The sequence below is a fragment of the Ambystoma mexicanum genome, chromosome 2q (genome assembly GCF_040938575.1).
Source record: "Ambystoma mexicanum isolate Mex_15411 chromosome 2q, UKY_AmexF1_1, whole genome shotgun sequence".
NCBI lineage: Eukaryota > Metazoa > Chordata > Amphibia > Caudata > Ambystomatidae > Ambystoma > Ambystoma mexicanum.
In genome coordinates this window covers 1,463,482,768-1,463,495,359 of record NC_090924.1, presented here as the reverse complement: position 1 = coordinate 1,463,495,359, position 12,592 = coordinate 1,463,482,768, and the positions used below count along the sequence as shown (strand labels likewise).

Genomic DNA, 12,592 nt, shown 5'->3' with positions numbered 1-12,592 from the left:
TCTGGGTGCTTTGTCAGGAAGGGTTGGAGTACATTCAGTTTTCTGTTTGTTGGTGGGAGGTGGCTAGTTAACTTGTACTCAGATGCTTTTTCCAATGTATTTATCCAGTCCAATTCTTCTAGTCGGGTTTTAGTTCTTGTCGGGTTCCCCAGAAGTTCTTCAATCGAGCTGCCGCAGATGTCAAGTTGCTGTAAACACATTTGCTCCCATTTGGACGATAGCATGGATTTGCTTGAATTCATCTCTTCATGGACCATCTGGAAAATTGCAGAGGAAGAAGGATCTATTATTTTCCGATATAACATAACTGACGCTCTTTTCACGATTGACTCTAAGGAAGAGAGGGAAAGTTCACGTCTAATCAGAGCAATCGGAGTAGAAGGTGGCATGTTCAGTACTGAGCGCCAGAACTGACTCTCCAGTCTGGCCCATATGAAGTGAGGTAAAGATGGCATGGCCTCGACTCCATAGGTGATGGCCGGGATAACTTTGCCCCTGTAGAATTTAAGTAGTGGCAACAATGAAAAACGTCCGTATTTGTTGTCCAGTATTTTTGCTTGCGAGGCTAGAGTTTTCATTTTTTCAGAAAGATGGTGCTGCATCGCTGAGTCATTGGCCGTGGAGTCAATGAGGACTCCAAGATATTTAAATTCAGCCACTTGTTCGATTTTGTTTGTGGCCAGATACCACGAAAAATTCTTCATTTTTGTCTTTTTTTGATTCTTTCCAAATACCATTATCTTCGTTTTCTGTTTGTTTACCTCTAGGTCGTTGGCGGCTGTATATGTGATCAATGCAGATAGCTGCCGTTGTAAACCAATTGGGGTCTGGTCCAGCTGAATGAGGTCGTCTGCATACAGGAGTCTCGGGATCTTCTCTTTACCCAGTTCTGGGGCGAATACTCGTGCGCTGATTAGAGAATCTTTATAGTCCCCAAAATAGGACAGAAAAAGGGCTGGTGCTAGTGGGCAGCCTTGTTTAACCCCTCTGTCTGTTGTTATGGGTGTCGAGAGTAGGCCATTGGTATTCAGTCGTACCTGCATTGATGTGGCAGCGTGCAGGGCCTTGATGGGGTTCAGGATCTCCTGAGGGCAGTCCCAACTGGAGAGTTTTCCCCAGAGCTTCCTTCGGTTGACTAAGTCGAAGGCCTGGGACAGATCTATAAATGCCAAAAACAGGTTCCGATTTTTTTCGCGAGCTTTTGCTTTTAAGAGGCTGAGTATAAAGATGTTTATACTAGTTCCTACTCCTTTTTTAAACCCCGATTGGAGAGGGTCATTACAGGGAGCACTTTTTGCCCACTGATTAAAGTGATCCAACAAAAGGGAACCATAAACTTTCCCTATCACATCTAGGAGGGCCACCGGGCGAAAATTTCTAGGGTCGTCCTTCCTTCCTTTTTTGAATATGGGAATAATGACTCCTGAGGTCCAAGTGGGCGGGATTGAGCGAGAGGTAGTGCATTTGTAGAAAATTATGCTCAGCAGGTTTGCCCATTCTTCTGGCGCGGATTTCAAGTTCTCGTTTGACAGACCGTCAGGCCCTGGAGCCCTTGATTTCTTTAGCTTGAGTATTTTGTCCAGAATTTCAGCTCTGTCCGAAAGGTCGACCCACCGAGCTGTCGTCTGGGGATATAAAGGTCCTGCCTCAGAGTCTGGAGATTTGAAGAGTGATGAGTAGAACCCAGTCCATGCTGGTTCCGATATACTGTTTAGCATCATTGTAGATGCCTCCTTAGCTCGTGGGTTAACCAGACTCCAAAAGTCTCTAGAGTTGGATTTTCCAATTTGTTCTAACATGTTTTCAGAGTCTTGTTGTTGAAGTTTTAAGCGATATCCCCGTAGCCAGTTTTTATAGGCTCTTATTGTCTCCTTCATGTAAGCCCTAGTAGCGGGCGAGTTGTTTCTTGCAGCCATTCTTTTAGCTCTGCGAAGGATGTTTCGCTGTGCCACCAACAGCGAGTCAAAAGTATGTGCATGGTAGGTCTGGGTTGTATTGGGCCCCTTCGATCTTTTTAACGAGGCTCTATAAGGTTCCAAAAATGGTCTGTAGTCCACCTTTGCGGCCTCCTTGCTGCTTCCATACAAACAAGTAATTTCTTGAATGTTGGTCCGTGAGATCCTTACCCGGTTGCCTTTTCCTACCGGTTCTATTCTTTCAGAGTAATGATCTGTATCTGGTTTTGTGGAGGCCCATTTAATGGCCAGCAGGTTGTGATCGCTTTGCTGTGACTGGCAAATGTTGAAATCTATCAACCGGGCTAACAGCAAATCAGAGACGAATATGTAGTCTATTGTTGAACTGGTCAAACCTCTTTTCCATGTTGGTAGAGAGATAGAGTCAAGAAATGTAGTTGCAGAGTTGAAAAGATGTCTGGCCGTCATCAGCTTCTGCCAGGCTAAGCCTTGTTTACAAGGCTTACTCTGTGCGGGGTCTGTGGTGCTATTATTAGCCAATGGGCACTTGATGTTTAAGTCCCCACATATTATAACATCGCATACCCCAAACTCTAAGTAGACTGAGTCCAATGTGGAGGTTACTATATCAAACAGTGAGGTCTGTTGAATCCCTTTATGGTTCCAATAGATCGACATCACCAACAGGGGGGTGCATGTTTGATGTTCTTCCCCAGCCTCCTTTCGTTGCCACGAGATGAGTACTGCGATGACGTATGGGGTCGTCAAGATGGTTTTGGTTATTTCTAAACCCACACCCATCCGGACTGCGATGATTAGGCCTGATGATGGTCTTCCTTTAGGGCCCACTAATGCTTCTGAGAAGGCCATCTCGAAACCATCCAATGTTGGTTTGGTTTGTAACCAGACTTCTTGGAGGCATAAGATGTCATAGTCCCCTAAATTGATGTCTCCAGAAGTTGTCAAATGTAAAAACCCTCTTGTGTTCCATGATGCCAGAGTCAGTTGATGTTGGTCTTGGTCAGTGTTTGTAGATTCTGATGGCTATTTCTGTAAGCGTGTGGATAAAGCTTTTGGTAGCCAGGCCCATGAAGACGATTCTAAAGACGGTCTGGTCTGAGTCACTTTTTGGGTCTCTTCTAAGGTTGTGGGAGCCTTTGTGTTAGAAGAGCTACTAGGGGAATTTGCTTTCCCCTGAGGAATAGAGTCGATTGTGTTGGACTTAAGAGTAGCTGGTGGTTTCTTTACAGAATTTTCCTTTGAGATTGTGGACTGACATTCTTCGTTTGATCTTTCCTCCATTGTACAATCCTTTGTCTTGTCATTATCTGTTCTAGGTGGTCTGGTTAATGTTAACTCAAACCCTTGTTTGAATAGTACTTCCTCTGCTGCTAGTAGTGCTGTGGTCACATCAGCTGATGATGTGTATAGCAGACAATATGCTGTATGGTCCTTGTGGAAAGGTTCCACCGTTGTAAGGTCCTCTGATTTTAAATTTCTTAAAGAGGAGATACTATGTAGCAGTCTCAACACCGTACGTCTATTTAGTACCAGATATTTTTGGTTCCCAGACCGTTGGCGTATTTTGACCGCTGGATTCTTGTTGTGGTGTTTCAAGTCTTGGTGCAACTTCTTCGTATGATGGAATCTACGATCCCCATTCTCATGTTGTTTATATTCTTGAGGTCCCTTTCTCTTGTGAGAATACGTCAAGTCTTTAGAATTATCCGGTAGATCAGATTTTGTTTGAGTGTGAACTCTTGATCTATACGTCACTTGAGGCCGATGAGGAGGTGAGACCACTTCACAATTTTGTTCAGGACGCTTTTCAGTGAATTTCCTGAATTGATCCCCTTGAGTGCTACGTAGAGATTTGAAGCGCTCATCCAGTGAGCTAAAGCCTGAAAGGTCTCTCGTGACTGACTGCTGGTTGTGTGTCATCTTAGTTAGACGAGAGTTCGCCCCTTTCTGTTTGTCCGGGGAGTCGTCAAAGTGTTGACTTATGTCCATCAAGTCCTTTTGCATAAGAAAATCTTCTACTGTTTTTGGTGACTGCGATGGGACTTCTAAATGTGCCTCTATGACTGACTCATTTGTTGTCACTGGTTTCATCCCTCCCCAGTTTTGGGGCGTCTTTGGTAAGGGATCTTTTTGTTGGAGATCACATTGCGGAATTACTGGAGATGCTTTAAACAAAGGCGCCGTCTTGAGGCATGTGTGCGTTTTGAGAGTCTGTTGCTTTGGTCTCATGTCCAAATTCCCCTCAAAACGCGGCCCTGGGTTCATTGGTTTGTGGCCTGGGCCTTGGGTGAGTTTCGATCCTAAGTGGTCTTTCTGTGGGAGGATGGCGTCTAAACAAATTACATTGTTTACGCTCAGATTGTTAGATGTCAGATTTGCTCTGATTGGCAGTGTGTCGAGAGAGCCTGACATGGAGGTTGAGCCCGCTTTTGGCCTTGTCCCACAATCAGTGTAGGATACGTCGCTGCACGGAGTGACTGGTGCTATTGTTTGGGTACTTACATCCATCCCTAGGCTATCTTTGTTGGTTTTTCTTAAGCTTGATAGGGCTTCCATGAACTCAACTTGTTGGAGCTGCAAAGCACCGATTGGGTCAGTTTTTCTTTTCTCTAAAGCGTTGATGTAACCTTCTAAGTAAATGAGCTTAGAATTCATCATCGCAAAGATAGAAGTGTGGTCTTTCAAAGAGTCGTTTATTGCCTCATAGAGTTTGCAAAAAGGTGCTAGAGCGATGGTTACAGCAGACATGATGTACATAAAATCCGCTTTTTTTGACGGAGTCTCCTTAGGGATAGTGTAAGAAGCCTCACTTGATCTTCTATTCGATGCGGAACTCACAGGTGTTGAAGGCGGCCATAGCCGCGGCAGTTCCTTTGATTTCTGTTGGGAGGTCGTCAGCCTTGGGATGGAGCCCTCTCGGGGGTCCAGCAGGACGTCTTTGTTTCCATTTTCCTCGTGTACTTCCCTGGCCGAAGGAGCCACCGAAGGGGTGGGCTTGTATCCCGAGTTTAGATCCGGTGACACTGGTAGAGGTGGTATTGATCTTGTGCCGTCTGACTGGGGTAAGAAATTCTTACTTCCCAGTAGAGGTTCAATTAAAGGCTCAGCCTCCAAGACAGTTGGGGCTTCACTGTGAGACTCCTGGACTTCACCACAAGGCTCATTATGCACTAGTGATGTTGGTGGAGTTACCGGTTTCTCTATCCCAGTTTTTTGTAGTTCCAAGAAAGTTGGTGAGCCTGATGGACCAAAGTTAGGAGTATCTATTGGATGCACCTTTGTATGAGTTGATGGAGCCATAAACCCACTGTTGGAGGAATTCTTCTGAGAGCCCGATGATGCAGTGAGTAGAGGTTCTAGGAGGGCTTCCAAAAGGTCTGCGTCTGAAATTTCCCCAAGCCCTGCATGGTGCAATTTCTTTGTGGCTGGTCTGTGAAAAAGCGTTTTTAGTGAGTTTTCCAAACGCTGACTCGCCATTGGTGTTGCTAATCTCTGAGGTTTTTTTGCAGCTGTTCGCTTGGTAGACTTTGGAAGGTCAAAATTTTTCTTAGAAAGCAGTCTAAATGGGATTCCATGTAATTGGGGAGTTGGATCCCCCTGTTTGCTACCCCTCCTCAAGTCTATAGATTTGACAACCTCAGGTTCGATGGACTCAAGACTTATGGGGGCCAAAGGAGAGAAGGTTAGTGCGGGCGAGGTTGGAATCGTCTCAACTGAGTGTTCAAGAGTCTTGTCCCCTCCCTCTGGCGATTTTAGGCCATTTCTTTCATAAATGGACAATTCCGCACGTTCTGCTGGTGGTGAAGAAAGTTTATTATGAACTTGAGCCTTTGTTAGAATTTGTAGTGGGGGCTCTGTCACAATATCCGTGTCCGCCTGATGGCGCTGTGGGGCAGCTGAACCAGGAGGAGTCAAGTTTAAGGGCTTCTCTGCCCCACAGACTCTGGTTTCCTCATCCGGATGCTGGAGTGTGCACGAAGCTCCCTTGAGTGCAACAGGACCTGTGCAGCCCAGCCGCGGCTCCCCCCGGTCCACGACCATGGTGGCCTCCCCTCCTCCGAGGGGCGGCTCCTCCGAGTCATCCACCGGGAATGGACACCGGGCCTCAGCCTGCCCACCTCCTGTGCGAATCCATCCGCGCTCGGCCCCAGCCTCCAACAGCTGTTCAAACGAGGCTTTCCCGCAGCTCCGTTGATCCGGGGAGCCGCGGCTAGCCCTGCCGCCAGCCCTGCTCGTGAGCTCTTCGCCGACGCCATCCGACCCCAGCCCCACCCGGTCTCCAGCCCGGGAGGCCCCCCCTCCTACGAGGGGGGGGCCCCCCACGCCGTTCACCGATGCAGCCGGGGGTCGCGGCACCGCGGCTCCTCTGGGGCTGGAGCCCATCACCGGCTCTAAGGTGAAAATGCTACATTGCTCCAGTCGCCTCGATCTGCCAGCGGCGTCCCCAGCCGTGGGGGAACCAGAGGCATGTTCGATCCACTCCTCTGGTAGTAATTGTTGTTTGTGCTTCTGTATGTAGATGATGTTTTTAGTGGCATGCTGTTGCACAGTTGATTGCACATTTGATTTGAGTGACTTCAACTTCTTTGATGGGACGTTTTGTGGTTTGCCTCCTGATCTTTTCAAAGAGCCTGCACAGGCTAGAGTGTTAGAAGTCAGGGTAGAGTGAATTTCTCTAGAAGGTGAGGGACCCAACAAAAGGGCAGACGAACTGTTGGCACTCCGCAGTCTTCGTGGAGCATCCTCCTCTTCAAAGATGTTGTGTTTCAGGTCCAGGGTCTCTCCCCCATCCGCCCTAGACGCCATTAGACTGCCACAGACTGCCCACTCTCACACCACTCCGCTCCGCTTCGCTGCTGCCTTCTGATTTTGAAGGAAAAAGGCGCCAAAAATGTCTCTGTAGCCACTGTAGAAAGACTGAGGGGGACTGCCACAGACTGCCCACTCTCACACCACTCCGCTCCGCTTCGCTGCTGCCTTCTGATTTTGAAGGAAAAAGGCGCCAAAAATGTCTCTGTAGCCACTGTAGAAAGACTGAGGGGGACTGCCACAGACTGCCCACTCTCACACCACTCCGCTCCGCTTCGCTGCTGCCTAGCGGATAGGTTTATATGTCAGGGCGGGGAAGCGCTGGTCGTATTCCAGCACTGGGGCCCAAACATTCTGGAAACGATGGAGAGTTCCCGCTTGTGCTGCCGTTACCTTCTCCGCTACCAGAATGTCCCAAAGTTTAGTCCACCATTGGGCTATGTGAGGGCCTTCCGGGGTTTTCCAAGCTCGGGCCACCACCGTTTTCCCTGCTAGTAGGCAGTGAGATAGTAGTTTCGATCTGGTCCCGGAGCGCGGGTAGATCTCGGGGATTGGAGCTCTCAGCAAGACTGGTTCTGGTTTCAGGGGGATCGTTGTTCCGGTAATTCGTGTGATGGACCCCAGGCATGATTTCCAGAATTGTTGGATCTTTGGGCAAGCCCACCACATGTGGAAGAAGAAGCCTGGGTGGCCGCATCCTCTCCAACAAGAATGATCCACCTGAGGGTTCATATGGTGAAGTCAGAGGGGCGGATAGTACCACCGCAGCGTGATCTTGTACGCACATTCCCTATTGGTAATGCAGGTGGATGAGGTGTGTGTTCTGGTCCATATGTCCACCCAGGTTTGATCCTCTATTGGATGACCTAGGTCTGCCTCCCATTGGGCCATGCAGCGGGTCTTTGTGGTCAGGAAGTCACTTAGAAAGCGCCTGTATAGGGTGGATACTCTGCCGCGGGTTGGAAGGTCTCTCAGAGTGAGTTCTAGGGCAGTAGGAGGGCGTGTCGCTGCTTGCAGAGTTTGGGTGTGTGAGCACCAGTGGCGTAATTGAATGTAGGTGAATCTGTCCCTTTCCTGGAGTTGGAATTTCTCCTTGCATTGGACGAATGTGAGAGGTCTCCCCCCCCCCATATACAGCTGGTCTATGGTCTCCAGCCCGCCCTTAATCCAGTTGCGAAAATTGTGAGGATTCGTTCCAGTTGCGAACGTTGGATTATGGAAGACCGGGGAGCGTGGGCTCAGTCCTCTTGGCACTCTCTTTCGTTTTAGCGCCCAGTCCCAGGAGCTAAGGGTATGTTTGGTTGATAGCAGGAGATCTCCCCATTGTGTCCTGAGGGGGGGCGGGATGTGTGGTAGAAATCGTAAGGGTAGGGGCACTTGTGATTGTTCCAACTCTACCCATCTAGGGCGGTTTGTTGTGTTTTGCCATGCCTGGACCTGTGCCAATTGAGCTGCCACTCTGTAGGCCTGCAAGTCTGGGACCCCCAATCCTCCCAATTTGGAACTCCCCAGCATAGTTCTGAGAGGGATTCTCGCTTTCTTACCTTTCCAAATAAAGTTCAGCATTTTCCTCTGGATCCCCCGAAGAGTTGGTGTGGGGATCGCTACTGGTAGGGAGGCACAGGCGTATAGGAACCTCGGAAGGAGGTTCATCTTGCATGCAGTGATGCGCCCGAGCAGTGAGATTTATTGGGTCTCCCAGCGTTTCAAGTCGCCTTCCAATTCTTTAAAGAACCGGGGGAAATTGGCTTTGTATGTGTCTCTTGGGTCAGCCGGTATGTGGACCCCTAGGTAGGGGATGGCTCTTTTTTCCCATGTTATTGGGCACATCTTAGTCAGTGGTTCCCGTTCTGCTGGGGTGAGGCCGATGCCCAGGGCGGATGATTTATTGAAGTTTATGGTGAGGCCTGAGACCTCCCCGTAGCTGGCGATTTCTCGTATCGCGTGTTTTAGAGATGAGTGGGCCTCCGAGATCGTGAGCAGAATGTCATCCGCGTATAGGGCGATTTTGTGATGCGTGGGGCCACTTTGTATGCCCTTGATTTGGTCATTTCGCCTGATTTTTTGTGCAAAGGGCTCCATGGTGAGTGCGAAAAGCAAGGGTGACAGTGGACAGCCTTGCCGGGTTCCGCATGATAGGGGGATTGGAGCTGAGCTGTGTCCGTTGATTCTCAGGCTAGTTTTAGGGCTATTATAGTTGGCTAGAACCATCATTTGGAAAGTTGACCCGAAGCCGAAGGCCCCTAGGGTGTGTCTCATGATTGTCCAATCCACCCTATCAAATGCCTTAGCTGCTTCGAGAGCCACTAAGACTAGTTTTTGGGAGTTCCGGGAGGCAAGGTCCACCAGGTTCAGGGTTCTCCGGATGTTGTCGCCTGCTGTCCGGTGTAGGATGAAACCTGCCTGGTCGGGGTGAATGATCTTCGGCAAGATGCGATTTAAGCGGGTTGCTAGATTTTTTGAGTATATGTTTGCATCGATGTTTAAAAGTGCGATCGGTCTATAGGACGTTAAGCTTCTTGGATCTTTTCCAGGTTTGGGCAGGAGGATGGTGGTTGATTCCTGCATCGATGGGGTCACTGCTCCCATTTCCCTGAAGGAATTGAATAGGGTAACCAGGTGGGGGGTCAGTTGTGCTCTGAATAGTTTGTAAAACCTGGTTGAAAAGCCGTCTGGGCCGGGGGCCTGTGTTTTAAGTGATTTGATGGCTTCCTCAACTTCCTCCCCTGTAATGAGCTCCTCCAGTTCGTCTCTTGCTGTGTCGGAGAGACGGGGCACTGCTGCCTGCTGCAGGTATTCCTTCTGTTGTGATAAGTTTCGTGGGGTTGCCTTCATGATTTGGGTCAAATAATCTATTGCGAGTGTTCGCTTTTCGGGCTCTGAGTATAGTGTGACTCCGTTGGGATCACGCAGACCAGTGATCGTGTTGACGCGTCTCCGCTTGGCTAGCTTGGCCACCAGGAACTTGTTCGCCTTGTTACCCTTCGCGTAGTATGACTGTTTGGCCTTCGCCATTAGTTGGGCGGTTTGTTCCGCATAGTGGGCTTCCAGTTTTTTCCTTGCTGTACGAATGATCCGTTGCGTTTTGGGGGACCAGCCTTTCTCCTTGTGGAGCGCCTCGGCCTCTCTTAGTTCGTCCTCTAGAGCAGTCCGGGTCTGACGTCTGTCTCAGTGGTAGGTCGTTCCTTGGGCAATTAGGGAGCCCCTGATTACTGCCTTCATGGCGTCCCAGTTGTTCACTAACGAGGTGTCCGAGGCTGGATTTTCGTTAAAGAAATTTCTTATCTCTGTTGCGATCTTGTCTCTGGTAGCCATATCGTTAAGGATCAGGTCGTATAACGTCCATTTACGTGGGTTATTGCGGTTGAGATTTTGAACCCGGGGGCGTGGTGATATCGCTCTTGTGCCGATGGAGACTTCTTTGACTGAAGGGAAAGTTTGCGGGGAGATCAGGAACAGGTCGATCCTTGAAAAGGTGCGATGGACGAATGAGTAAAAAGAAAAGTCTTTTTTGTCGGGGTGGGACACCCGCCATGAGTCTATTATCTCCAGGGACCTGAAGAGTCGGAGGAGGCTAAGTGCTTGGGTGAAGTCGCTTGGAGTCGGGGGGTGTGACCTGTCTTTGGTGGGGTCGGGAACCCCATTGAAGTCCCCGCCGACTATTGTTTGGCCCTCCACAAAGCCAGCGAGAGATGTGCCCAAGGAGTCATTGAAGTGTGATTGTCCAGTGTTAGGGGCGTATACCGAGACGAGAGTATATAGATCTCCCATTAGGAGGCATTTGACCGCTGTAAATCGGCCTTCTGGGCAGATTTTCTTGTCCAGAATCTGTGGGTTCAAGTCTTTCCTGAACAGGATCGCCGTACCTCCTTTTTTGTTTATGCTAGAGGCAAAGAATTGGAGCGGGAATAACCGGGAGCGAAGCCGGGTCACGTCTACCGGCAGCAAGTGAGTCTCTTGGAGCATGGCTATCGCTGAGTCTTCGTCCTGGAGTTTCAGTAGAATTGCCTTTCACTTGTTAGGGGAGTTCAGACCATTAACATTCAGGGAGAGGACCCGGAGCGTTTGGGGGTCCGCTGGGGTCTCACTCTCCTTTCCTTGGGTTAGGGGGGGTCGTGGGCCGGTGATTCAGCTGCCATGTCTGTTGGGGAATCTCTTAATATCATCCTGCACTTGAGGTTTTAACACGGAGCCCCAACGGGGGGCCGCAACTTTAACTGGAGGGTAGACCGACATTGTAAGTACGGGCGTACCCTCGGCCAACAGGGCCAACTGTCCCATCACGTATTGTGTACTGTGGGTTTCCAAGGAACAAAGGTTGGAAAGTATCCTTGGAGTGGGTATGAACCATGGGTATGGCCCGCCGCCACCGCCTTCAAGGTTCTTCAGTTCGAGGCCAAGGTGGCGGGTCTTAATTTAGGTAAGGGCATTTGCGTTCAGGCGAAGTTGCTGACAGTACCTGGGGCCGTGGAAGCGTCCTCGTTCATCTCTTTCTGTTGCTCCGCTGGGTTGACGACCATGATGTGCGTTTGGGCTTTGGGGAGGGAGGCGGTCCAGAGTCCTCGGTCCTCTCCGGGTTTGGCGTGGAAGGATCTCGGGGCGAGGCTGGATGTAAGATTCTCTCTGCGTCTTCCAGGTGGCTGATCCGGCGTAGGGTGCCTTTATATGTAAACTGGAGAGCCGTCGGAAACAGCCACCTGTAACGGATCTGTTGCTCCTGAAGGAACACTGCCAGAGGTCGGAGTGCTCTTCTTTTCTGAAGGGTAAGTGGTGAGAGGTCCTGGTATATTTGAAGTGGAGTGCTCTGAAAAGTGATCTCTTCTCCTTGGCGACTGATCGCTGATATCGCCTCTTTGGTTGTGAAGAAGTGGACCCTGGTAATAACATCTGGGGGGGGGGTCCGAATCTGTTCCTCGGTGCGGGCGGAGTCTGTGGGTCCGGTCTAGCAGGAGCTGAGTTTTGTCCAGATCCGGAGTAGGGCCTCGAAGAAGCGTCCCACGTAGTCCGCTAGCTTGCTGTCGGGGACAGAAGTTGGGACGCCTCGAATGCGGAGGTTGTTGCAACGTGCCCTATTTTCAAGGTCTTCATGTTTGAACTCCAGGATCTCGCATTTGTGATGCAGGGAGTCGATGGATCTTTGCATTTCCCCCAGCGTGGTAGTGTGGTCCTGAGAATGGTCCTCGATTTCTCCGAGCCTCTGTTCGATCTCTGTAACCCTTTGGTCCATCTGTTCAACTTTAGTGGTGAGTTCCGAGAGGCAGGCGCGGAACTCCGATTTAATATCCGCCATGAAGGCTATCAGGTCTCCTTTGGTAGCGAGGGCGCCCCTGTCCTCTTGTGGCTTCTGTGGGGTCAGTTTAGGAGGGTCTTGTTTCTTGGGTTTCTCCTGTGCAGTAAACATGACGGAGATATCTGTGCCCTTGCTCACCTTTGTTTGCCTAGACATGCTGCTCGTATTGGGCGGTCTTGATTGAAAGAGTAGCAGCGGGGCCCAGGGCAGTGGGAGGCTGCACTCGGGGTATGTATCGCTCTCAACCCCCTCTTTGGTCCAGGTCTGGGCGAGTGGGCCGGTGCGCCCCAGGAAGCGTTAGTGTGGGGGGGGTCTCAGTGAGTCGGGAACAGTGCAGGATGGCCGACTGTTGCGTGAAGGGGGGCTCAGGGCCTCTCTGGATGAAAGCGGTTATCTCGCTGCTTCCCCGCCCCTCCTCAAGTCTCTATCGGTGGTCCTTCGCTGATGGAGGTCTCAGATCCCTCCGTGAACCTCCTGTGTGCGGTTCCGTAATGATGTCGGCTGTCGCTGAGAGGAGGTCCCGACTCGTTCTGCGTAGCGGGGGAGGGGGAAAGGC

General features: G+C 50.2%; 1 pseudogene; it reads left to right on the top strand.

Moving 5' to 3' along the window:
• Nucleotides 1–12,592, top strand: part of LOC138570266 (zinc finger protein 850-like) — a 177,673-nt pseudogene that overhangs the window by 152,069 nt on the left and 13,012 nt on the right.